At 34.8% G+C, this 27,798-nt stretch overlaps 1 long non-coding RNA gene across 1 annotated transcript; it reads left to right on the top strand.

Annotated features, from left to right (window-relative positions):
• On the top strand, positions 1–27,798 carry LOC143272726 (uncharacterized). The gene is made up of 4 exons (XR_013050335.1): positions 1–123; positions 2,405–2,502; positions 12,643–12,773; positions 27,649–27,798. It is a non-coding gene; the product is annotated as an uncharacterized LOC143272726 (long non-coding RNA).

Here is a 27,798-nt window from a genome sequence, read left to right as displayed (position 1 = left end):
AGGTCATCCCCTACCTTCCCCACCCCCATCCACTCTCCAGAGAAGGTTAAGGAGTCAACAAAGTCTGGCATATTAAGTTAAGGCAGGACCAAGTCCCTCTCCACTGTATCGAGACTGAACAAGGTATGAAATGTATTTTTTTCTTTTTCTTCTTTTCATGTATTTGTGATGTGTATCTGTGTATACTTGTGTGTTGGAACATATGAGCACATACATGTGTATGCTGTGTATGAATGTGCACATGGAAGCCTGGGAGTGATTTTTGGGAACCTCCTTAAATGGCTCTTATACAGATATCCCCTGTATTAATGTTGCCCCTATGCCCACTTGGTATTTATTTGGTTCTAAGAACTTGTATTCCATTCTTCTTGCCTGTCCAGAAATTGATTTAACAGATGAGCCATGTCTCCAGTCCCTATACAGTAATTTTAATAGTCAATTAAGTTTTTAAGGAAATTGATATGGTCATCAATATAACTACTTCTCTGAAGAATATGAACTTATTTCCCTAGATATTTCAAGCATAGACAGCAAAAATCCATGCATGAACAAACTATTGCAGCACATATTTAAGCTCTATGCTATTTGGATTACATGTGGACTGACAGCTAGTTGAGCTCTGCTTTTGTTCTTGTTCTCAATCTCATGGAATATAGAACAACAGAAAGGGAACACTTTGGTCTTTGAGACTAGATAATATTTTGGTTAATATTAAATTTATTTTTGCATTTCTTAAGAGGAGCAGAGGTGAGTGAGGTGCAAGTAAATTAAATATTATAAATTGTATTTGCAGCAAAGTAAACTTCACACTTCTTAGAAGTACCATCTGCATCTATAATACAGGGACAGAAATAGAAACCCTTAGAGTCTGAACGTTCTTTCATGTATTTATGGCAAAAGCTGTTGAGTTCTTCCCTACTGAATAGTGCTATTCACATGACATCTTAGGTACACTCAAGTACATTTCAAGCATGTGGTAATTTATTGTAAAAGTGAATCAATACTTACTTAGTACATGTTTGGCCCATCGAATATCAAGAGCAAAAAAAAAAATTAAGAATGGATAACAATTTCAGTAGTGTGTATACAAAGGTAAACATAACTAAGTTTTTCCTGGAAAATTATAAACAAGCAATATTTAAGATGGAAAAAGAAGAGGATTTAAATATTTTACTACTTATTGACTTTTCCTTCTCCTTTAAATTTCCTATTTAAGATGGAAAGAAAGTGGTAGACATAAGTGGAAGGAATTTACAGATAAATTCATTTACTTAGGTTTATACTCTACCATGGATTAATAATTCATGAAGCAAAAGACAAAAAAAGGGAATAAAAATTAAAGAAACAGGGAGAGTGTTCTAGGTATTAAAATCACTACATCTGATGGAAACACTATTATCCATAAATATGTATGTCTGTATCATGCTATAACCACTTTGATTTAAAAAAAATGGGAAAGAAAAGTGGCATAAAATGTATTATTAAAAATAAAATTAATAGCCTTATCTCTGTAATATGTGTGAATTGAACCACCCCCCAACACAATATTTCTTGAGGTCCTAAATTTCGTCAACTTAGAATTCAACCTTATTAAGAAACAGAGTCATTGTTGGAAACAGTCATTGTTGTAATATGTAGAGACTCTACTTCTATATGACATGTGCCATTAACAGAGAATGGACATACAGAAACACAGAGAATGATATATGAAAATGGAGTCAGATTAGTATCTATAAACAAAGAGAACCTAGTAAAGACTGTGTAAGGCTAAGAAGCAAAGTTTTGAGTGGTGATATTATAGTTGTGCTGAAATGTGATTTTATTTGTATGTTAATAAATAAAGTTTGCCTGGAGAATAGAGGTCTAGAGAGCCAGGGACAGCAGTCAGGCAGTGGTAGCCCATGCCCTTAATCCAATCATATGGCAGGCAGAGCCTCTGTGTGGTCAAGGACACAGCCAAGTATGGTGAACCAAATCTTTAATCCCAGTACCAACCATAGAGACCTGGAGGTCTGTATAGACAGACAGTGACAGGGAAGTCATGTGGCTAGGCTAAGAGCCAATGAGAAGGCAGAACAGGAAAGCAATAAAAAGACAAGTCACACAGGGAGAAACTCTCTCTCAAGGGAAGGACAGCAGTGAGTGGTAAGCAAAAGGTAGTCTTGGCTCTTCTCTAGTGCTCTGATCTCTTGGGCTTTTAACTCTGTATTTGGTTCTGTGTTTCTTATAATAATATAATAATAAGACTGTTTAGAAATTTGTCTACAGTTTTGTGTTCCCAATTTTCATAGGGAATCAACAACCAATCATAGTTTTCTTAATTATAGCCTCCAGAGCAAGATAAACAACAGTAAAAAACAAATAAACAAATAGTGAATTTCATATGCTTTAAAACCGTTTTTAGGAGTTTGTGATGGCAGCCCTAGAACACTCATAATGCATCATGCAAAGATGAATTCTCATCTATATTTTCTGCAATTAGGCAACAGAGAATCCAGAACTGTGAGTATGATACATTTGTGAAGAATCTAAGATGCAGGTTTTAATGTTGCTACCAAATTGAAGATATTTCTGTAACTTCCACTAGGGAACCTACCATAATCAGAATCTAAGTCCCCAATTCTCCAGAAATAAGACAAATGCAATGGCTGGGAACTGACCACTTTCAGCATGTTTCTTTCCTTCATTTTGATGACATATGACAAACCTGCCCTAATATTAAGTCTTTTAATGTCTCTGCTTACTTGTTGTTAGAATCTTAGATGATCTTTTAATAAAAAACTCAGAGCCAAATATCAGGGTCAAAGCTGAAAGATCAGAGAAGCAGAACAGCCATAGCCAACCTCACCTTGGCAATTCCTCAACCAATCCTGTTTCCTGGAAACCTCCGACTGAAAGTCTCTGAGTCCTCAGCCAAAAGAGTCTCAACTGAAATGCTTTTGTTCATGTTTCTCATGCCTTATATCTCTTTCTCTGCCCTGCCATCACTTTCTGGGATTAAAGGCATGTGTGCTTTCCAGTACTGGGATTAAAGTTGTGTGCCACCACTGCCTGGCTCTGTTTCCAGTGTGGCCTTGAACTTACAGAGACCCAGAGGAATCTCTGCCTCCAGAGTTGTAGGGTTAAGGGTGTGTGCCATCACTGCCTGGCCTCTATGTTTAATCTAGTGGCTAGCTCTGTCCTCTGATCCTCAGATAAGCTTTATTATGGTACACAACATATCACCACACTTACTGATTAAGTTCACATTTAAACAGAGACAAAAACTGATTGAGGAGTATTTTATTTTGTTTTGTTTTTAACTCTTTTGGTGGCCTTCCACCCAGCTCTCAAATTAATACAGGGAGACTTATTCTTAGTTATGAATGTCTGTTCTTAGCCTGGCTTGTTTCTAGCTTAATTGGAGCACTCTGAAAATGCCCAATACAGGGCTCCAGCCTCTCCTACATTTATCTCAGACTGAATGTTTATCCATTTGGAGATGCTAAACATTAAAATAAGATGGTTATTTTGTAAAGAGTGCCTTGCTACCAATGATATCAAAGAACTAATGAAAAAGGCTGTTTTATGAGACAGGGTCCTTTTCATCAGCTGTTTGTAAGATGTTCCAGGTCCCTGGAAGGAAACTAAGCATTTTTTTTTTATGATTATTCTTGGTCTTCTCTGTGAACAGATCTGTAATCAGCTACCAGAAATGCCTCTGAGAAGGTTTATGAGGGTATTTCCCTGAAGGATAAACTGAGAGAGAGATGATGTTCATCCACAATGTGCAGTACTTCGTGGTGACAGCCCAGATATAAAGAGGTCCCAGGGTAAAGGAGGGCTGCATTTGCCTGACCACATTCACTGCTTACTGGTGAGGGCATTTATTCTGTTGCAACTAGCCCTGCTGCTACTATCCTTTGCTAATACTGGAACAAAGTTTGTTTGATCATGCAATGTAGACTGAAGACTAGTGACTCTCCAGAGTTTTAAGGCTTTCCATTCCAGATTGAAATTACTGAAGCATTCAACATCATAAGTGGAAAAGCTATTGAGTTCTTAGTCTCTCCAACTTGTATACATCTATAGTTGGACTATCAAGCCTATATAGTATAATATAATCTAAATAAATCCTCTTTCTAATATATTCTATTGGCTAGGTTCTCCCAGAGAACTTAAAGAAATTAAGGTACGATCTTAACACTGAAAGCAGTCCCTGAAGCCTTAGTGATCTACTTTGCTTTATGTTTCTGTGATAAACACAATGACCAAAAGCAAGGTACTGAGGAAAGTGTTTAGTGGGTTCATATATTACAACCCACCATGGAGGGAAGCCAGGCAAGGAGCTAAGGCAAGAAGTGGCTAGTAGGAACTGAAGTAGAAACAATCTAGAGACATTACTTGCCACCTTATTTCCAGGCTCATGTTCAGGATCTTTCTTGTACAATCCAGGCCTAGATACATAGGAATGTCACTACCCACTTTAAACTATATCCTTCTATACCAATGTCCCATAGGTCAATATCTGATAAGACATTTTTTTACATGAGGTTAGTTCTCCTAAGATGTTTCAAGTGACAGCCATGATTAGCCATCATACTTAATTCCATAGCAAATCCTAAATCAGTAAGAAATCTCAGTATCATCCTTGAATGACCCTCAGGGCCAAAGGATTCAGAAGTGTTATACTATTCCAACTTCAACAGCATTTGACTACAATCTTCTAAATAATGCCATCAACTCAAGTTGGACAAAGGTTTTTACCAATCAAAACTATCTGTAATGAATAGAGGAGAAAGATAAAACCTCCCTTAAACCTTTCAATAGATACCTACCCAGAGATACAGGGCTAACAAAAAATCAGAACAATCACTGTCTACCTAAAGTAACTAAAGAAACTCTAGTCACTCTAGCTGTGACTAATTTAAAAATGGAAATTATAATGTAAAAAACATGGAAATGTTTGTATTATCTGGAAAAGAACTTAAAGTATCATGCTAAGTTTCAAAATACAAGCAAGTGTAATGAGTATATTATGTGTAAATCTTGGTTTGAGTTTATATATGAATTGTTGTATGGAAGGGACAATTTCAGCTGTTGACAGAGATTTATCCTTACTGTAAATAAGCAATTATCTTCTCAGAGACTCATTGATTTTGTTCTTGTTGTAGTAAAATACCCTTGTACATGTCAAATGTCCAAGAAATAGAGATAATATTCTTGAATTTCAGGCAAGGAATGTGAAAGCAATAAAAGAAATACAAAAATAATCAATTACTACTGCAGAATGGGATATGATATAGTTTTATTGCTGCCATGTTTTTGTTACTATTGCTACTGTGGCAGGATTCCCAACAGAAGCAACTGAGGAAGGGTTTATTTTAGCTCATAGTTTCTAAGGTTTTTAGACCATCTTATTGGAAATGCCTAATTCTGGGCCTGTTTCATAGCAGCAGGGGCTTGTGAAAGAGGCTATTCATACTAGAGTAAACTATGAAGCAGAAAGCAGCCCTCAAGGTGAGAAGAGATTATAAACCCCAAGTACCCATATCTGTTGACCTGCTTCTTAATCAAGGTCTGATCTCTAAATATTTCCATAATCCCACAAAGTACACCATCAACTAGAAGTAGAATAGTAACCTGTGAGGAATTTCTGACTCAAACTACTATAGCTTATTATTCTATTTTGTTTTCCATTTTAATATTTATGGCCATATTCTGTTCTCTTTAAATTAGAAATCAGTACTCAGGTTATTTCCTAAATGCTGTTTCTCGACATTTTTAAGCTTGATTCCCCAAATCTCATGATTCCTTCATGCAAAGTTTTCCTCAAGCAGTCCCTTCATCCCTACCATCAAGACCAGTCATTTTTAGGTCCATCTAAAAAGATCTCTTTGGAAAACTATTAACTGATAATTATTCAATCATGTCTTTCGGCTCTGCCACAGCTACTTAAATTTTGATATTGTTTTATTTTGATTTTGTTGCATAACAAAATGATTTTATGACAGTGCAGATTATGTCGTCAAAAATTTGAACAAGACATAACAGATATGCATTAGTCCTGTCCTACACTTTCTGAGTCCTCTGCTAATAAGAATCAAATAGCTTTATATGACCAAATCACCAAATATGTCACTCCTCAGGAAGCTCACTCATTAATATATCAAGCACCTTCTCTGGGACTTAATCTGAACCTGTTTAAATCTATCTTCTGGAGCTGGAGTGATAATTATGTATAGTTTGATCATCAAAAGTTAGTGTCTGCATCATTATCGAAAGGTCCATAATGCCTATTGGAGACTGAATGGCTGCTGAGGTGGAAACCACTGTAGTCAGAATCTGTTTTGCTGTACTGTACTGTTTGAAGCTCCAATGAGCTTGTAATCTTTCTCCTGGAGGCACATCAAAGAATTATTGAGTATATCTTCAAAAGATTCAAGGGTTCAAAACCCAGTGGTTACTGAGCTATTTAATCATTTCTACCATATTCTGAAAGATCAAAAAAGGCATTTGTAGGATTTTCAATGCTATGTGTGGAGAAGAGATGGACTGCTTATTTGGGAACACTTGTGGACCTTTCTGGGTAACATATTAACCCAGAAGGCCACATAAAAAGGCCCATTATTCAGAACTGTTTATGTAAAAAAAAAAAGAAAAGAAAACCAAAAAGCTGACTCATTAATTGGCAATATACACTGGGTACATTCAAGAAAAAAACAAATATAGTAAAGAGAATTTCTTTGTGAGACATTGTATATAGTTCTAAAAAAATGGCAAAACAATTATTTTTCTGGGCTTTTGTTTATTTATTAGACATAACACTGAATCTTAGCCATCATTTTTATTTTAAAAAATCATCACAAATGTTGTATAAAAGATTCTGTGTTCTCCATAATGTATAAAAGCCAAAATTAGTAATGTCAAGCCACTTGCTTAGACACATAGCTAAATTTACTAAAGAAAAAAGAGTCTGTATTTGTGTTTTTCTGACACCAAAAAACAGTGAATCTAAGAACATGTTCTTGACAAGAAATGATAAATTTGTCCAGGTATGGTGATACCTGCATTTAAATCTGTCACTCTGTGGGTAAAGTCAGGCAGTTGTGAGTTTGAAACCAGAGAGAAAACTACACTGTCAGTCCCAGGCCAGCCATGAAGGGAGAGCTATTCAATGAGACCCTAACTTTAAAAAAAATCACTTGTCTGTTAAAATATATAAGGTGACTTGATTTTACCTCTGTGGAAATGTAGCCCTGTCATTAAGACAGGTAAAATCAAGATTATAATTGAAATAAATGGTTTAAATCCTAAGAGAATTATGCCATAGAATCAGAAATTGATAGAACTATCTTGAGAATTCTGCACTGTACAAAATTATGTCTTTTAAGAGGCTTAACAAGGTTTTGCTTTAGTGCTTTATTTTCTTTGGGTTTCCTACTGAAATCCCCTTGGAAAACTCCCAACTGACAACTGAGAAAAGGGGAAATTGTGAAATGACAAGACACACTCCAGCTAGCTGGAGAACTCAGAGTGTAAACAGGCAAGAAGGGAAGGCAGGCAGAAGCTGGAATTAAAAAAAAAAAAAAAAGCCTGGCAGCTTCCAGACAGAACCAGAAAGGCCACAGCCATGTGTGAGCAGGGAAGCCACGGATGCCATGGAGATGATCCCTCCTATTTGGGATATTCTTCATAGTCACACAGTGCTGCAGTCTGACATTTCCACAGCCTCATTTCATCCCGTGAAACCAGGACCAACTCTACTTAATTAGACAAGAAATGCATGTAAGCATAGGCTTTTTATTTTTCCTAAATGGGAAAGGAGATGCCTTAGATAACAGTTTTGTCATGAAGGCAAGATCAAATTGCTGACCCTCTAATTATATTGGATAAAATAACACCGGATCTTAACTGATGGCCTTCCTAATTCAGGAGCTCAGAAATCAAATTAAAATGGGAGATATTATGCTTATGGGCTAATTTGTCCAGAGTTGATTATATTGGAGGCTTACAAAAGAGCTTTGTGAATAATTACTTTGCATTGTCTACTTCCTCAATATTAGAGCTGATATCATCTATCTAGACTGAATCAAGTCTGATCAATGTCAAATCAATGAAGTGACAGAACCAAGAATGAACTGAGTGTTCAGTCTAGCAGCAACAGACTAAAAACGTCTATACTTCAGAATACTCATGGAGATACATCTCCATACATGATATCTAGTTACTACAGAATTATAGTTATGAAAAATATGTCGCCACTTTCAAATAAACACAATTTTTGTACTATAAATAATATATTGTACACACAAGTATCTTCTACACCTTATCCTATCATGGTGATAAGAAGAAAAGAAATAAGAGTTAACTTGGAGGGGTGTACTAATGTTTAAGTCAATTTAATAATTTGGTGTTTTAGAATAGTGTTATGATATATATATATATATATATATATATATATATCCACATATATATGTATGTATTTAGAGAGACAGATAAATACATGCATACTTATACATGCATACACAGTCTTTCTGTCCAAATTATTTGCCCAAATTTACTTGAAAGAAGGATATACTTATATGAGGGAGATTACTAAAGACATATTCAAATGAAGAGGGGCATAAAATGGCTTTAGGATGTATTATAGTTACATGGACTCATAACTCATAAAGTTTGACTATCCTATCTTCAGTGTATTTGGTGTCATTTACTGATGCCATCTGTGGTTTTGTTTCTATAAACATAGTCAGGCAGGCATCTTTGGCTCTTGCTTTGGTTCCTCCTTCTTTGCTTTGCTCAAGGAATGATCATGACAGTCTCAGCCCTTTCCTCTGCCCCTCACCTCCTATTTCTGGTTATCCTGTTCTTTAGTCAAAATCTGAAACCAAACATTCTCTACTACCAGTTCTAGAAGAAATCAGATATATGTGGATAAAATGGGAATGGGAAGAATCTAACCTTATTCAATTTTTCATATAGCAATATTGAGCCACTAAATTTCTATTAATAGTTGATTGTGTGGTACCTACAGCCCCTTTGTGAAGCAAAGATATTCCCAGAATTCCACATGAAATACTGAGGGACATTCTTTGGCTTCCATATTCTGTCTTCTTAACAATTACACATATCCCTCTCTAGGATGTAATTCCACATTTTAGGTTATTTCTTAAGCCACTGGCCAAGGGCCTTATTCTAGGCATGGAAAGCTCTTCTACATATTTTGTAAGCCATCAGACTTGAATTCAGAGTTGTTTCTAGATGTGTTGAGAAAACATAAAAATTGTCACTATTTTTAAAAACCTTGTGGTCATATTTTATTTGTGCTGAAATGTGCTGATATTTTATTTGTATGTTAATAAATAAAGTTTACCTGGAGATCAGAGGACATAGATCACCATCCATAAACAAAAGTCAGGTGGTGGTAGCACACACCCTTAATCCAATCACATGGCAGACAGAGTCTCTGTGTGTTCAAGGACACAGCCAAGGGTGTTGACACAGGCCTTTAATTCCAGTACCAACCATAGACACCTGGAGGTCTGTATAGACAGGCAGTGATAAGGAAGTGAGATGGCTGGGCTAAGAGCCAATGAGAAGGCAGAATTGCAAGGCAATAAAGGCTCAGGTTAGACAGGAAGAGCTTCTCTTGGGAATCTATGGTGACATGGTGACCTAAGGTTAGTTGGCAGCTATTGTTCTGATCTCGACGGCTTGAACCTCTGTATTTGGCTCTGTGTTTCTTACTTAATAAGACTGTTTAGAAGTTTGTCTACACCAAAGTTCATCAGGATGAAAAGCAAATTACACAGTTCCATGTCCAGCATCCAGGTATGAAAATATAGTTGGATGGGCTCCAAAGAGCTTAGATGGCCCCACTCCACTTCTATAACACATAAATTGCTCTGTAGACCATCTCCACTCCATACTCACAAGTCTTCTTGATGAAAATCCCAAGGCCCTGACATCTCCAATATTCCTGAACATCCATTGGAAAACCTTTCAGGGCCTCTTTACATAGGTTCCAAAGTTTCTCTTTAATGTCTGGCCTTAGCTGTTTGGCATGACCCCACAATCTTATACATTTCATCACTTCAAAACCATAAGCACAAAAAGGCTACTGATACTACTGCCAATTTCTCATGCCAGCTTGGATTATAACTTACTGTTCTATGTACTCCTGTGTGCTTAGCATGGGGAAACATTTCCTAGGTAATGTCTTTTAAAGAGCAGGTGTGGTGGTTTGAATAGGTATGGCCCCCATAGATTTGTGTATTTGAATGCTTAACCCATAGGAAAGTACAATATTAAGGGATATGGCCTTGGTGAAGTAGGTGTGACCTTGTAGCAGGAAGTGTGTCACTCTGGGGCTGGCCTTTGAAGTCTCATATATGTTCAAGATACTGTCCTTCTGTTGCTAGCAGATCAAGATGTGAAACTATCAACTCCTTCTCCAGCACCATATCTGCCTGCATGACTCCATGACTCCTGCCATGATGACAGTAGACTAAATCTCTGAAACTGTTAGCCACCCCTAATTAGTTTTCCTTTATAAGAGTTGCTGTGGTCATGGTGTCTCTTCACAAAAATAGAAACCCTAAGTTACCAAGGAACCTCTATTATTTAGGCTCTCTTACTTTAAAAGAATTTGAATCCTTACAAGATGGAACCTCAACCAAGTGCTGAGGTCTTGCCCTCAGGATAACTTCCTATTTTTCCTGTGTAGTACCGGAAGTTGCTTTATAATAGTGTTAATCTCTTCAATGATTATTACAGATTGCTTGTAACCAGCCTGAATGCTGCACTGCCTGAAGTTTCTTCTGCCAAATGAATCAGTCTATTATCTTTAAGTTCAGATACACTTGGATTCGGGGACATAGAAATTGAAGCCATTTTTTCTTTGCTTCCTTCTTTCTTTCTTTCTTTCTTTCTTTCTTTCTTTCTTTCTTTCTTTCTTTCTTTCTTTCTTTCTTTCTTTCTTTTTGTCAAAATATCAAATGAATTATCCCTATCCCAGTTCCTGATAGAGACTTTTCCTCCTCTGAAACCTCATTCATCATGTTTTCCCTGTTCATGTTTTACTCAGCATTACTGTCTTCCAAGCTCCCACTAGAGCATTCCATTGAAACTTCTAGCACTCAGTGGTTTCCTAACAAGAAATGAACAAACAAAATGAAACAAAGCAACAGCACTCTTATATTCCTCCAAAGAAGGTGCAATGGTTTAAAAACCACATGGTTGGGTTCACCACAGAAATGTCTCTAGTTCTCTCTACTGATTTCCATCCTAGTTTTGTTTCTGCTTGGTATGAAAAAATGCCCCAAGAAAAACAATTTATGGAAGAAAGAATTAATTTTGAGTCACAGTTCCAGTCTCAAATAGCAGGGGAAACTACCATTAGAGAAGTTGATGGAGTAAGTCACTTCATATCCATAATCACATACTGAGATCAACAAATAAGTACTTGATTAATTACCTCTCTGTTGAGCTGGAGAGATGGCTTAGAGGTTAAGAGCACTGGTTATTCTTCCAGAGATCCTGAGTTCAATTCCCAGCAACCATATGGTGGCTCACAACCATCTATAATGGGATCTGGTGCCCTCTTCTGGTGTGTGTATACATAATAAATCTCTCTCTCTCTCTCTCTCTCTCTCTCTCTCTCTCTCTCTCTCTCTCTCTCTCTCTCTCTCTCTCTCTCTCTCTCTTTGAAACTGCTTGGCCATTAGCTCAGGCCTACCAATGACTAGCTCTTACATTTAAATTCAGCCCATTTCTGTTAATCTATATGTTACCACATGTTCCGTGGCTTTATCTGTGTGTCATTACATGCTGTTCCCTGGATGGCGGGCTGGTGTCTCCTGACTCAGCCTTCCACTTTCCAGAGTTCACCTTGTCTGTTTATCCCACCTATACTTCCTGCCTGGCTACTGGCCAATCAGTGTTTTATTTATCAACCAATCAGAGCAACTCATTCACATCATACAGAACATCCTTCAGCACCTCCCCTTTTCTGTCTAATCAAAAAGGAAGGGTTTAACTTTAACATAGTAAAATTACATATAACAAAACAGTAATAAAGGAGATTGCCAGATATTCTACAGGACACATGGAGAAGTGATTAAAAAACTCAAGACCTATAGGCTGATAATGGATGCCCCAACATTGTAGAAGAACTTTGGGAGACTGTCCAGGCAGCCAGCAATCGCTGTCATTCAAGATTTTTGATTTGCTTACACTACTCTTCCTGTTTATTTAGGTAATAGTATATCCTTCTGAGGTGTTTGATGTAGTTGAAGACTAGAGAGTTATAATTTTCCCTGGTTATGATAAAAGATAAATTAGATGCAAAACTTTAGACTCACAAATATAGGATAGATAGAACATTTTCTTTAATTTTGCCAAATACAAATACACTATATATTATAATAAATAAATCTTTAAAAATATTAACTCCTTCTCTCCTTTTCATTAGTCCAGGCTCCAGCTCAAGGTATGTGGAACTTGAGACAATGTTGAGTCTTACCCTTGTTAATTATCTCAACTAAGAAAATCCCTCATAGATATGTCTCTAGCCAGCTTGATCTAGACAATCTTCTACTCTTACATCATAACTATTAGGAATGACTTTATTTAATATGTGATCAAGGTCTTTCTATTTAGGTCCAGTGAATTTAAGTCAGACCCATGACAGACACCTGGAAAAGTCTAATGCTCAGTGTATAAAGTATTTGTGTTAATACTAAGCAAGAGTGGGCACAGCAAAGATGAGTCAGACCTGGCACCTGCCTGTAGTAAGTAATAACAAATGCATATTAAGTGTATTATTGATCATTTTATGAAAGCTTCACTGAAGAAGAATAGTGCATTATGTCTATAGCATTTATGTCTGCAAAGATTTCCTTAGGATTTGTGCAAGTCTTTTATTATCTCCTAATTTAAATTATATTTATAAAATAAAATTCATAAAAATGTCCAAAAATAAGTGTATTTCAACCCCATCAACTTGTGATTATATTCTTGTTTATACCAAAATGAACTTTAAAATATAAAGTTATCTAATGCTTTCCATATTAAAATTTTATTGCAAAATCCTCAAGACATTTTAAATATCCATTTGTAGTAATTATGCCTACCATCTGAAACAATTTAATTAAGTTAAAATAGTATAATATAATACATTATACAAGAAATTATCTACATGGTAGTAGGGGATTAGGAATGCAAAAGACTAGTGGAATGAATACAATGCACAGAATGTATGAGAGACCTTAAAACTCTAAATGATGTTAAGCTGAAACTACAATTAGCTTCAGCCAGTCAGGGAAATCCTAACTATGTATGTGCCTAATTATGCTTAAGGGAATTCAAACATATATGATGCAGTTTGAGTCTAAGTGATCTAAGCTTTGCAGCACTAGGTTCTGCCCATCTATGCCCATTCTCCTTTACTCCATAGACATGGATTCTGTAGGTCTTAACAGTTCTGAATAGTTAACCTATTAGTTGAATTACTCATAATCAAATCTTTTCAGTTCAAATTCTAGATATTTCTAATTATTTTGAAAAATGTCCCACTTATATTGCTGAAATTATAATAAATACAAATTTCACCTGTTATGGAATGTCTTGGCAGAAAAGATTATTCCTAGGACTTTCTGGCCTCCAGTCTAGCTGAAAATCAGCAAAGTTAAGGTTCAGTGAGAAACTCTAAGTCAAGAGAAAAAGGCAGAGAGCAATAGAGGATGACATCACACATCCCTTTATGGGCTTTATCATTTACATATGATTGCACATGTCTGCATATATGCAAAAACATTTATATATATGTATATACATACAATTAAATCATGAATATAACATAAAATAAATCAGCTAAGTCATCACTTTAAATGCAGATTCCTACAGTGTGGGTTTGCCTACTAAAGTCTCAGATTTGGACAATTGCAAAGTTTATTTGTATGCTTATAAAGATTCCTGGAGCTTTTATTCTCTTTACTATACCACCCTTATATGTCACTGATAAGTGTCCACATGATTGAAAGAGCAGCAAGACGTTGTGGGATAACTATACATAATTCAAAAAGAAGAAATTATTAAGGATGTGTTATAGCATAGCTCCTGTGTGTGCACCCAGTCACAATAGAGCTCATTATGTGTGTATATATACATACATATACATACATACATACATATATATATATATATATATACATACATACATATATATATGTCTCTTTAGTGACATATATTTGGCAAGATTGCTGTATCAATATTGTTTTCCTTATTTATAATGGATACAATTTGATTCTAACTGCTGTGGATATTACTCTATGTAAATAAAACACTGATGGCCAGTGACCAGACAGGAAGTATAGGCGGGACAAAGAGAGAGGAGAATTGGGGAAACAGGAAGAAGGAGGGAGAGACACTGCAGCCACCGCCAGGAGAGGCAACCTGTAAAGACGCCGGGAAGCCTCCAGCCACGTGGCAAGGTATAGATTTATAAAAATGGGTTAATTTAAGATAAAAGAACAGTTAGCAGGAAGCCTGCCACGGCCATACAGTTTATAAGTGATATAAGCGTCTGAGTGATTATTTTATAAGTGGATTGTGGGACTGCGGGGCTTGGGGAACCTGGAGAGAAGCCCTCCAGCAACACTAACACAAGAAATATTTACTTCTGGACCTCAAGAATGTATGTACATTTCAAGGCACTCTTCTTTTTCTGTGCCATTCTCATGGACATTTTGATAACTCTAAGTCCAAATACAGATAATTCTGTATGTCAGATCCTGAATGCAATTTAAAAGCCACAATACTTAAAGCCTTTTATGCCATTATAACAAGATGTATTCTATTCTCATTATCCCTTCCAAGTCTCACATTAACTTTTACCAGACATGTATATTTCAAATATAGCTACAGCAAAGAGCTAGACAATCATCAGCAGAGAAGATGAGCATGCTTATTCATGATTAATTGGCCTTTTTTAATCTGGGCTCTCCATTGGAAGCCTCTGATACTGACAGTTTGAAGAGATAAATAGTACAAGAGTGGTCATTACACAGAGATATGCCCAAGCACATTAGAGTATTCTTGTCTTCCCTTTCAATTTACATAATTTCCAAATGTGCTAAGAATGGAAAGTATTGTTAGTTGATGGCAGTTTCTACTACGGAACAATCAGCATCACAAAACACAGTTTGGCTTAACCGGAGCTGAGAAAGTGATTGCTATAAAGTTTTTGCAGTCCTTTTCTTTGTAAAGTTTTCTTTTGAACACGGCAGCTGTTTCTATCAGCCACATCAGGCACATTTAAAAGTGGCCTAAGCAAGAAATAGGAGGAGGAAATAAAGGAAACCTCTTGGGAATTATAAAGGGTAGCGTCAATGAAATCAACAAATATAAGAGTTTTTAGCTTTTTTTTGCTTGAAAGTGGAGTAAGAGAGGAAGGATAAGGGAACAGAGGAAGGGATGAGGAAATAAGAATGAACAGGAGCATAAGTGAAGAAAGAATAAGGAAATGGACAGATGTAAGAGACTGACAGTGAGTAGAAAGGATGATAAAACAAAGTGCAGGGAGAAGAAAGGCGGTCAGGAAGGCACAAGGCAAAGGGAAGCTAGATCCCTGGCAATAATAGATCCTTACAATTCTTCAGTTCCAGAGACAGTTAATGGGTGAAAAGGTATTAAACACAATATGGCCACATCTGTTAATGTTATTGAGTGAAATGTGAATCTTTTAAATAGACATGTCTCTTTCTTTCTTCTTTTTTATTTTGTTTACTTGTTTTGTTGTGTTTTTGCATCCCAGCCAAAGTTTCCCTTCCTCCCCTACTCCAAGTCCCTCTGCCACCACCTCTCCTGCCCTCCACCCCAAATCCACTCTTCCTCTGTTTCTCTTCAGTTACAGACAGGCCTCCCATGAATATCAGCCAGCTATGGTATATCAAGCTGCAAGGTACCTGTGAGACTATGTACCTCCTTTTCTATTGAGGCTGTATGAGACAATCTAGTAGGAGAAATAGGTCCCAAGAGCAGGCAACAGAGTCAAAGACATCCCCTGCTCCCACTGTTAGGAGTCACACAAGAAGACCAAGTTACACAACTGTAACATATATGCAGAAGATCTAGATGAGTCCCATGCAAGGTTCGATGGTTGTTGGTTTGGTCTCTGAGAACCCCTATGAGGCCAAGTGAGTTGGATCTGTGTGTTTTCTTGGGGTGCCCTTGATCCCACTAGTCTCTACAACCCTTCCTTTCCCTCTTCTGCAGGGTTCATCAAGCTCTGCCTAATGTTTGGCTGTGGGTGAAGCTCACTTGATCCTGATGGATTATCTTTTTTATGTCTTCTTGGATTCAATTTAAGAGCATTTTATTGAGTATTTTTGCATCTATGCTCATGAGGGGAGTTGGTATATAACTCTCTTATTTTGATTTTTTTTTTGGTAGTTTTGGTATCAGGGTGACTGTGGCCACATAAAATGAATTTGGCAATTTTTCCTCTGTTTCTATTTTGTGAAATAATTTGAGGAGTATTGGTATTAGCTCTTCTTTAAGGTCTGCTGTAATTCTGAGCTGAAATATCTTACCCTGGCCTTTTTTTAGTTGGGTGATTTTAGTAACTACTTCTATTTGCTTGGGAGACATGACTCTATTTAGGGTTTTTATCTGATCTTTATTTAACTTCAGTAAGTGGCAGCTAGCTAGAAAATTGTCCATTTATTTTAGATTTTCCAATTTTCTTGAGTACAGTTTTTGAAGTATGACCTAACAATTCTTTGGATTTCCTTGGTGTCTGTTGTTATGTCCCCTTTTTCATTTCTGATTTTGATAATTTGGATATTCTTTCTTTGCCTTTTAGTTAGTTTGGCAAAGGATTTAACAATCTTGTTGCTTTTCTCTAAGAAGCAACTCTTTATTTTACTGATTTTTGCCTTGTTCTCTTTGTTTCTATTTCATTGATTTCAGCCCTGAGTTTGATTATTTCCTACCATTTATTCCTCTTTGGTGTATCTATCTGTTTATTTTTGTTCTAGAGCTTTCAGGTGTGCTGCTAAGTCACTGGTATGAAATTTCTCTAATTTATTTGTGCAGGCCCTTAGTGTTATGAATGTTCCTCATAGCACTGCTTTCATTGTATCCCTTACATTTGGATATGTTGGCATTCATTTATATTGAATTCTAGGAAGTCTTTAACTTCTTTCTTTATTTCTTCTTTAATGCAGTGGTAATTCTGTTGAGAGTTGTTCAGTTTCCATGAGTTTTTTAAGCTTCCTGTTGTTGTTGAAATCCAACTTTAATCCATGATGGTCAGATAGGATACATGGGGTTATTTCAATTTTCTTGTATCTGTTGAGACATGCTTTGAGACTAAGTATGTGGTCACTGTTTGAGAAGGTTCCCTGGGGTGCTGAGAAATAAGTATATTATTTTCTTTGGGAGTGAAATGTCCTGTAGAATATACCTCTCAATATCAATGAACTTTATTCACCAGTAAAAAGACATAGGATAACAAAATGGATGCAAAAACAAGATCCATCCTTCTGCTCCATATAAGAGACACATCTCAACATCAAAGATAAACATTACCTCAGAGCAAATTAGAAAAAAAAATTCTAATCAAATTAACCTAACAAACAAGCTGGTATGCCTATCCTACTATCTATCAAAAGAGACTTCAAACCAAAATTAATCAGAAGAGATGCAGGAGGACATTTTACACTTATTAAAGGAAACAATCTACCCAAATGGCCATCTCATCTATGCCCCAAATGCAAGGGCATTGTAAAAGAAAGTTTACTAAATGTTAAATCACACATCAAACCCCACACATTAATAGTGGGAGACTGCACCACCTGACTCTCACCCATGGACAGGTCATCCATATAAAACCTAAATAGAGAATTAAGGAAAATAACAGATGTTATGACTCAAAAGGACCTAAAAGATATCTACAGATAATTGCATTTTATTTGCAACTTGATACAAACAATATATCAGAATTTTTTATGTTTGACTAAGTAAGCAACAAGCTATTCCCAAGTGGGAATAGCACCACACATCTTGTCTCTTCAAGTATTTTAAACCTCAAGATATCAAGGACTTTACAGCTCTCCCTCTTTCAAAGTTTTCTATCAATGATAGCCCATAAAGTATTGATTGTTATAGGTGTTTATCAAAGTTTCAGAAAATGACTTAACCATGTATAACCACACACGCACACTCATGTGCACACACATACAGGAAGATGTGCTTAAATACAAAGGTTCATCCATAACATGAAAAGTTCAGTGAAATGAGCATCAGTGTTCAAGTATGAAATGTCTATATTCAATCTGGAGTTGTTGTCTGTGGGAACTTGAAAGAACAAGGGTTTTGTTCTACTATTATTCAGTCAGTGAAACAGAATCAATATCACAAATTTCTGAGGTGTTAGGGAGACTTGATACTATAGTGTGAGCTGAGCTCACAGGCCCAGCCTTGATTATCTGGATTTCCTTCTCTGCATGCATTGCGATTGCCTGTCATCTATGTGGAGTTATTTAATGCAGATACATTTGTTAAACAACATTCTAAGCTCAGGTAACTGTATGAGGTGTTAGGAAACAGATTTTCTTATTTCACACATATAAATACTATTCTAAGACAATGCAGGGTTTAGTAAAATATTCTTTATATTTTTGGAATTTCTCAACTAAACAAATCCTGCTATTTCTTCCCATGGTAGGGGAAATTGTGCAGACCTACATTTCATGAAATATGCTGCTCAATTTGAATGCATGTATGTAAATACTGGTGCTTATGAACAAATACAAATCTTTTCTGGGCAAGAACTTTATATTAAACACATGCATATGTATTATATATTATACATACTATACTTTGTAAACCATCCCACAATACCATTGATAAAATATTCATGTAGAAAAGTCCATATATTGCTAAAATAGTTTTTTACTAATTCTATCTGAATCTCAAAACTGGACAATTTTGACATAAACTCTACTAGACAGTTATATCAGAGTTTGAAATTGTGAAATACAATAAAGTACAATAAGATTTTTTTTCAGATAGGATATCTTTGTGTAGCCCTGGCTGTCCTGGTACTCTCTCTATAGACCAGGTTGGCCTCAAACTCACAGAGATCTTCCTGCCTCTGCCCCCCAAGAGCTAAGATTAAAGGCATATACCACCACTGCCCAGGTAGAGATTTTTAATTCATTACTAATTATTACTTGAAGTGCAATTTATCCTACCTTGTTTTACTAAGTCAGAAAGTAAACACGTTTTGTGAATTTTTAAAGTTTGATTGAAACTGACATATGTTCCATTGGGATATAAAAGAAATGAAAACAGGAAAATGGAATATTTGTTGGAAATTCTAAGAGGAAAGTGGTTTCTGGAGCACATTGTTCTGTATTATGTAGGGACGCATACTATAAAATCAAGACATAGAAGTAGAGAACTGCTGTAGCAAATTTACAGTGTCAGCAGCACATTTATTATTGTTGTTTCTTTTTTTTTTAGTTCTTAAGAATTTCGTACACGTTTTGATCACATTCAATCCCACCCAACACCTCCAGATCCACTTGCCTTCTCTATCTATTCGATTTTGTGTCCTACATTATTTTAGTCTTTCAAAATCAGTTTGTGCTACCCAAGCCATGGAGCTATTGACAAATGTTCACTCTTTGGTACCTGGTGAATCAGCCACTCTCCTGTGGAAGACCGTACATTTGAAAATAAATGTGTGTCACCACTGCATTAAAAAAAAATTGTTTATATGACTGGGACTGGGACTCAATTGTTAGAGTACTTGCTTTCTTAGAAAAAGAGAGACTTTAATTCTTAAAAGGACATCAGCTTAATGTTGCTTTCTGTGACTGTGATTCCAGCACTCAGGAGGTGGAATGATAGGAAATGAAAGTTCAAGGTGATCTGTTGGTATGTAGTGAGTTTGAGACTAGCCTAAGATGCATGATACCATGCTTTCAAAAATAAACAAATACATACATGCATGCTTGCGTCTATAAATATTTTGGTTGATAGTCATTTTCATGAAATCATTTTAAAGTAGGTGTTATTTTAGCAGACATTTTAACACTTAAGTTTTAACAAATTTACATTATCATCACTTTTTATTTCTTATGATAATATAGTTGCAGTTATTTTCAAATTCAGTGGTAATGCAATGAAATCACTAGCAAACATTCTAGAAATGAAATTTGGAATTTGTGTGAGGAATTTAAGTCTCTAGTGGCAAAAACATGTGCTGAGAGCTTGCAGAACTTCTGTTTCTGTTAAGCACTGTTAAAATCATGGAATTGCCTGGAGAATGAAGGCAATCTTTGTTATAAACCTACCTGAGACACCAGAAGCCTAAAAGTTCTTATTTGTAGAGGACATTCACACTTTCTCTTTAAAACAAGTATCTAATCTTAACAGCATTAAAATTTAATCTTTTGATATTAAATTTAAAATGTAAAGATTTTAACTAAAAATAAACAAAACAGTGAAATATTTAAATCTGAAGATAAAAATATACTGTCACAGTAAATTCCTAGCACAGAACATTATTCTTCATCTTCTTACTGTTAAACTGACACATTTATTATTAATAATAATTAATAATAAATGTGTGTGTTTATGTATATATGTGAGTGTGTTATTGTACACACTATGTCTTGACATGAGTCACCTAAAATAATTTTAATCAGAATCGCTATATAATTTTGAATCTCAAATATCTAACTATTCATTATTTAAGGTGAAGTTTAATTAGTTTCACTGAGTAAAAATAACTTATATCAATTTTCTGTGCATGCTCCAGTTTTGAAATTTCCATTCTATGTTGGATGCTAGGTCTGTCTTGAATTTAAGATTTAAATATCAATCATAACCATCCAAACTCTATTCTTACATGAGATGAGAAGTATAATGAGTTCCAGCATTTCTTTTGATTTTCACGGTATTAAATAAATTCTAATAATTTCTAGCTTTCTCTTCCTGTTTTTACTGTTTCTTCATTTTCTCTCTTTGTGTAGTGGTCTATTATGGTAATCACTACTTCAGAACATAATTTTAAATTTTTCTTCTAAATTCTAAGTTCTTCAATTATATTTTGGTTGCTTTAACCAAAGTTGAGTTTAATAATGATCAATTGGATGATAATAAGACTATGCATATTAAAGTCTAGATTCATGGAGGAAGCAACTTCCCAATACATCATAGCAATAATAACTTACATGGAAACCCATACTTAAACCATCTTATTTGTGCTTGCCACTATCCTAGTGTTTTGCATAGACATTTCTGATAGGTCGATAGCAGAGTTATTTTATACATCATCTGTACTAGATAAAAGATACTAAAGGTATATTGAGAGAATTTGCCCAAGTTATCAGATCTGCAATTTAAACACTAGAAGGACCCTTGGCCTTTTTCATCATCCATTATGACATGAGAAACTTGGAGGAAATGTCATGGTAATGCTGGTGCAAATGAAACCCATTTGATTTCAGCCTCACAAATAAGGATCAGCAGCTTCATGCAGTAAAGGAGACCCACATAACCAGGTAAAAATCACTCTAATCTACAAACCAGAAACTCAAAAAAAAAATCAAGTCTATTTAAATGTCTCACTGTAATACAGGTTATCAGTGGAGTACTACATTTTATTCTCCTATGAACAACATAAAATTACAGAAATGAGAGGTTGAGAGTCGAGTTCAAGTGGTAGAGAAAATCTGTTTCACATACAATAGAGCCCCTGGCTCAGTCTTTAGTACTGCAACACACACACACACACACACACACACACACACACACACACACACACACACACACGTAATGTGGAAAAGTAAAATTTTATAGTATCATAAAGAAAAATTAAGTGCAATTACCAAGCACCGTTTATAGAAGTTGTTTAGATATTGGTTTTAATAAATCAAATACATAATAAACTCTGAGTCAATAGGGCAAAGTTAAACAAACCTTGTTAGATGTTGCTTCAAAATTAAAGTTAACTTTGAAAATAATCTGTCTGTTACAAAAAATAAAAGAAAGGTAAATAGTTCTGGTCAGTGTATAGCCCTTTATGAAAAAAAAATAGTGTTTAAAAATAAAAAGTGTCATGCTCTAGATGTTTGAAAATATCCCTTCAAAATGGACTGTTTGGATGTAGACTACATGAATCAAGCAAAGGAAAAGCTGGTTCTTGTTGAAGTTTATATAGGGTACAGAATTAATTATACTGATATTTCTATACTGTGTATTTTTGCTAGTTATCATTTGCTATAATACTTAATATCCCGAGAGAGATCTCACACAAAACTGCTAATCATTCAAATTTAGGGAAGCCTACAGTGAAAATTGTTATTGTACCAATATTTCATATGAGCAAGTTTCTTCATGCCAATATCAAACTAAATCATATAATTTATATATCAGCAGTTCCTTGGAATTAACATCAATATTTGCACTAACTGCCAAAATGAGTATAAATTTATGTTCATAGCTGTATTTTGAAAATTTGAATGTATTCAACCTCAGGTTGATTTGTAAATGTATTCCAATTATAAATGATCTCATATTTTATAATTGTTCAATTATAGGATTTGACACAAATATGAACACAGGAACATTGATATGTTCTACAGATTTTTCTATGTGAAACTATCTAAAATACTTACTTTGGCAAAAATAATGATTTAATTCTGTTCTTTGCCTAAGATTTCTGTTTGACAATGAAATGCTTATCATTCTTTCTTGACAATGAAATCTTATCTCTATGACTAGAAAGGAGCATGCACACAGAAACACATACACACCCAAACACACACATATACACACACATATGCACATGTTTATGCACATGTATGTACACTTGTAGATAGACCCTTCATATAAATGCATGGGGGTGATACATGTTTTTCAGAATTGCTAAACTATCCTATAAAATAATTTAAACTAATAAATTAGGAGGAACTATTATTTGTTGCATCAATAAATTTCATTATATAAATAAGTGTGTCTTCATTTTTTCATGAAAACAATTAAAGTAGAAGTCTTTGTCCTTCAAGATTTAATGACACTGGAAAAAAATTTCTATTTATGAAGTTTTTATGTGTATGATATTCAAGTGATGTCTGTGTCCATATATAAGGGGCACATGTAGCATGGAGGACCATTGTGCATGGCAGACTGGCTGCCTGGAAACTTGGAAATTCTTCTTTATCTATCTCAATGTCACTGTAGGAAGCCTGGGATTATAGATAAGTGCTACTGTACCCAGTTTTACATTATCTGTATGGATTTTAACACAGTTACATATACTCACAAGGCAGGTAATTAGCCCACTAAGCCATCTCCTCAAGCTGCATATTTCTTATTTTATTAATATATAAAAACAAACAAGGCACCAATCTGTGAGTATAGCAGAATGTCATTGGGAACCATTTCATCTGAAGCAGCAAGCACTGGGCCTGCATGGTCCGCACTAGGTCCTCTATGTGTATGTTGTGGTTGTTAAAACTTGGTGCTTTTGTAGGATTCCTAGAATTGGAATTGGGTGTTTCTTGGACTCCTTTGCCTGTTACTGGGGCTCCTTGCCTCTTATTGGGTTGTCTTGTCCAGCCTCAATAGGAAGGCTTTTGACTTGTTTTATTGTATCTTGTTTTTTCCTGTGTGGCTGTCTTATCTTGGAGACTGGCTCTTTACTACAGAGGAAACATACAGGAAGTGGATCTGGGAGAGGGAAGCTGGTGGGAGCTGGGAGAAGGGGAGAGGGGAAACTGTGGTTAGGATTTATTTTATGAGAGAATAATATATTTTCATTAACAATTATACATGTACTAAATCTATAAGTATTTGATGGCATAGTATATACTGACCTATTAGAATTCCAAGTTTTATGATATTTATAGTGACATAAAAATTATTTTGACAATTACGATCTATTCTTACATGGGTAATAGATTTAAATACCATCTAAGGTTTCAGCATAATAGATACAAAATAAGAAGGAATAAATATTTATAAGCAGAAAAACAAAATAGGCAATGTCATGAATGATAATCTATCAGTTTTTTTTATGTCACTTGAGGTATGTGATATTTTTCCTGTTATTAGGCCAATTGTGTATAAATGTTCATACAATACTGATACAATCAATTAAAACCTAGGAACTTGCATTAGGATCATTTTTAAATATTGTTACCTTACCAAAGGAAAGGAAAAGCAATAGTTTCACCTCCTATTGTTTCATCTCTCTATCTGGAATAATATAAGAGAAGAATTAAACATCACCAATGTGATGTAAAGCCTACCTTCAGACTAATAATGACTTCCAGCCTTATGGGACTTGTTTATTGAGCACCAAGGATCTATTACCTACTCCATATATGTTCGCCTGTCTTCTGGAACATTGATCACTGCTCACTTTTACTCCAAAGAGTTAGAATTACATTTTCTATTGCCTCCTTGATTACGATGAATATTTGAATCTACCAATTTAATCCAAATGTTTATTAAACTCTTTCTGGGGAAAGAAAATTAAATTATTTCAGAACAACAAGACCTTTATTAGTACACCAGTAAGCATGTAATGTTTATTACAGATCAGAGATTCAGCAAATGCCTTTTTACTGAACTTATTTTGTAGCTGTCTCCTAGCAATTTTGTTAACTTTAGTAATAATTAACAATTAGGCATTTAGTTGAACTGAGATGAGCATCTGTGAGTGAAAGATACATTAGCTATTTATGAATATGAAAAACAAAATAAGGGAATGGAAATGGGTTGATAGGAATGACCACCACTGTTAGCAGTTTCTTTTATTCCTATGGAATTACAGAACATTAATCTGTATTGTCAATGACTTCCAAATTTCCATGTTTTGTCAAGAATTGTTTTTATGAACTAGAAATGTTTAAATATCATTTTCATGTCATATAAGCATCTTCAGATTTACACACAAAAACAGCAGTAAAGTACTCTTTTCAATATGTACATTTAAAAAAATAAAGAAGAGGGATTGAATGAACATCACTCAAATTGTATAACTGAAAATCTTGTTAATTTCCCTTCATTTCTTTCTTTCCACTAAATATTCTAGTACACTATTAAGGACTACTGACTTAATCTTGAAAGGGCATTCTGAACATAATGGCTAAGTAGCCTCTTTGTTTTTTTTCTTCCTAGCTTACAAATTGATATTGAATTTATGCATGGTCTTTACAAAAAATGTTAGAGGATACTACTGACAAGTCACCAAGGCCATCCTACCCAATTTAGAATGAACATGGACTTATCAATGATAGCCTATTAGCGTTTGAAAGACTAGCCCTGTGCTACACCATTATTCTTACTCCCTATTCATTAGTTTCATTGACCCTTGTTGGAACTCAGGCACATTCAGTCTGTTCTGTACTCTGGCCTGTCTAGCTCTCACTGCTCTTAAAATATTCTCGCTCTAGTTGACTTAAAAGGCGTTCTTAATTATTGACTAGATGTTAGGTTTACTATACTCAGAGATATCCCCAAAGTACTCACCAAGCCACTGCTTTTCCGCCATCCTCTGATTATATTCTTCTATATCGGATATTTAAATTTTCTTTTTTCCTCTTCACTTATTAAGACTCACTTTCCCATACCCCACTAATAGAAATCAAAGGCTAAGCTTGGCTTGGTGACACAAACTGGAAATCTGGAAGCTGAGGCAGAAGCATTATTGTGAATCAGAGTTCAGCCTGGACTATGCAATATGTTTTAGGGTAGCCTAGCAAAAAATATTCTGCCGTGAAAGAAAAAAAAACTATCATTATAAAAAGGTATTATGTTTCTCTATGTGCATAAACAAAGACTTTTCAATATCATCTCCTTAATCTGCATTATCTATAACACAGTCAACATATATGATTTTAAAATGAATTGCAATAACACTATTGATAAAGCATTAATGTATACATGTATGTATTAAGTCTTTGAAATACACCAAATCTGTATCATCTCCAAAGATAGAAAACTGATGTGTGTCTAAGGAACTGCAAAATCATTGAAAGTACTTTTATGACATTCTTTCACAGTATTATGCATAAATGCATAATAATTTAGCAAATACTCTGCATATCACATAACAGTATATTTTGTGAAAATTTTCACACAATTTATTGAAGTAAATATTCTGATATTTGATTAGTTCACATTAAGGAACTTACTAATATTTGGGCATTTTTGAGAGATCTGCTTTGTTTACCACAAAAATGTTCTTCCCTCTAGGAAAAACAAACAATGCCGTTCTATGCATTTACTTTGGTTTTGGGATAGGATGGAAAAAAGAAAAAATATACTCTAATTCAAGTAAATAAAAAATAAAATTACATTCCATTTGTTATAATACAAAATACAAAACTAGAAATAAGATTTATAAATAATACATAGGATTACCATGCAGAAGTATATGATTTTTTTATAAACTGAGAGATTAATGTGTTCAACTTGTTAGCTGGAAAACAATAATTTAAGTGAAATACAAATAGAAATTTTGGAGACTGGTGCTTTATTTATTTAATTTATATCATGTGATTTTTATTTCTTTTTTTCATTATGATTAGATGTATTAATTATTTTTCAGAATAGTTGAAAGTTGTTATATTTACATTTTGTCCTTTTATTATTTCTATGAAAGACAGTGAGAAATTCAAATGCTCAATTTTAACATGAGCCACTCAAATAAGAAAATATAAATTTATTTAAATCACAAATTGAAATTATTTGCAATAAATATGGCTAAAAGTCCATGTGTATAAACCCAATTCTCTAAAATGTGCATGCACACACACACACACACACACACACACACACACACACACACACACACATATTTTACATAAAAAATACATGGAATTAGAAGGAATGGAAGCATTCTGTAGAAAATGGATAAATTTTAAACAGGTATTTTATTAAAAAATTGTTTACAGTTTGTAGCTAGAAAAAATCAAGCATACAACAGAAAATTGAAATAACCAGATTTTATTAGTAAGAAATATATAAAATAGGTATTTTATGCAATACATCGGTGCAAAAAAAATTTAAAAATGAAAACATAAAGTAGCCATAGACTTCACGTTGGTAACATGGAAAACAATGTTTAGTGAAGAATGAAAATGTCAGCTCAAAAATTAGCAAAATTAAGCAGCTATTCTTTAATTAGTTGCACAAAATGATATTCTTGCTAGGTATTTTGAATATTAATTATTTTTTGCTTTGCTACAAATTCTATAGTGTAAATACTTCTACCCTGACCCCTCTCTAGCTACTGTTAAGTAAGTTCTGAATGTGAAATGAGAGAATATCAACATTTGTCTGTTTGCACCCATTAATTGATGGGTTAAGCATTATGTGCACATGGGTGATAAACAAGGCTCGGCTTGTTTCTTGCCTACTTTTCTTAAATTGTCCTGTCTATCTTTTGCCTCTGGATTTTTACCTTTCTCTATTTCTGTTTCTTTTCTTTCTTTCTTTCTTTCTTTCTTTCTTTCTTTCTTTCTTTCTTTCTTTCTTTCTTTCTTTCTTTCTTTCTTTCTTTCTTTTTTGATTAAGAAAAAAAATTTAATTCATTTTACATACCAAAGATTTCCCTCTTCCCTCCTTCTACCCCTCCAGCCTCCCCCTCCCAACCCACACAGGACAAAACAACAGTCTACAGAGTGGGAAATGATCCTCACCAACCCCACATCTGACAGGGGGCTGATCTCCAAAATATATAAAGAATTCAAGAAACTAGACATCAAAATACCAAACAATCCAATTTAA

This window comes from Peromyscus maniculatus, chromosome 4 (genome assembly GCF_049852395.1).
Source record: "Peromyscus maniculatus bairdii isolate BWxNUB_F1_BW_parent chromosome 4, HU_Pman_BW_mat_3.1, whole genome shotgun sequence".
Taxonomy (NCBI): domain Eukaryota; kingdom Metazoa; phylum Chordata; class Mammalia; order Rodentia; family Cricetidae; genus Peromyscus; species Peromyscus maniculatus.
Note: the sequence above shows the minus strand (reverse complement) of the source record. Positions and strands in the feature narration are given on the sequence as shown.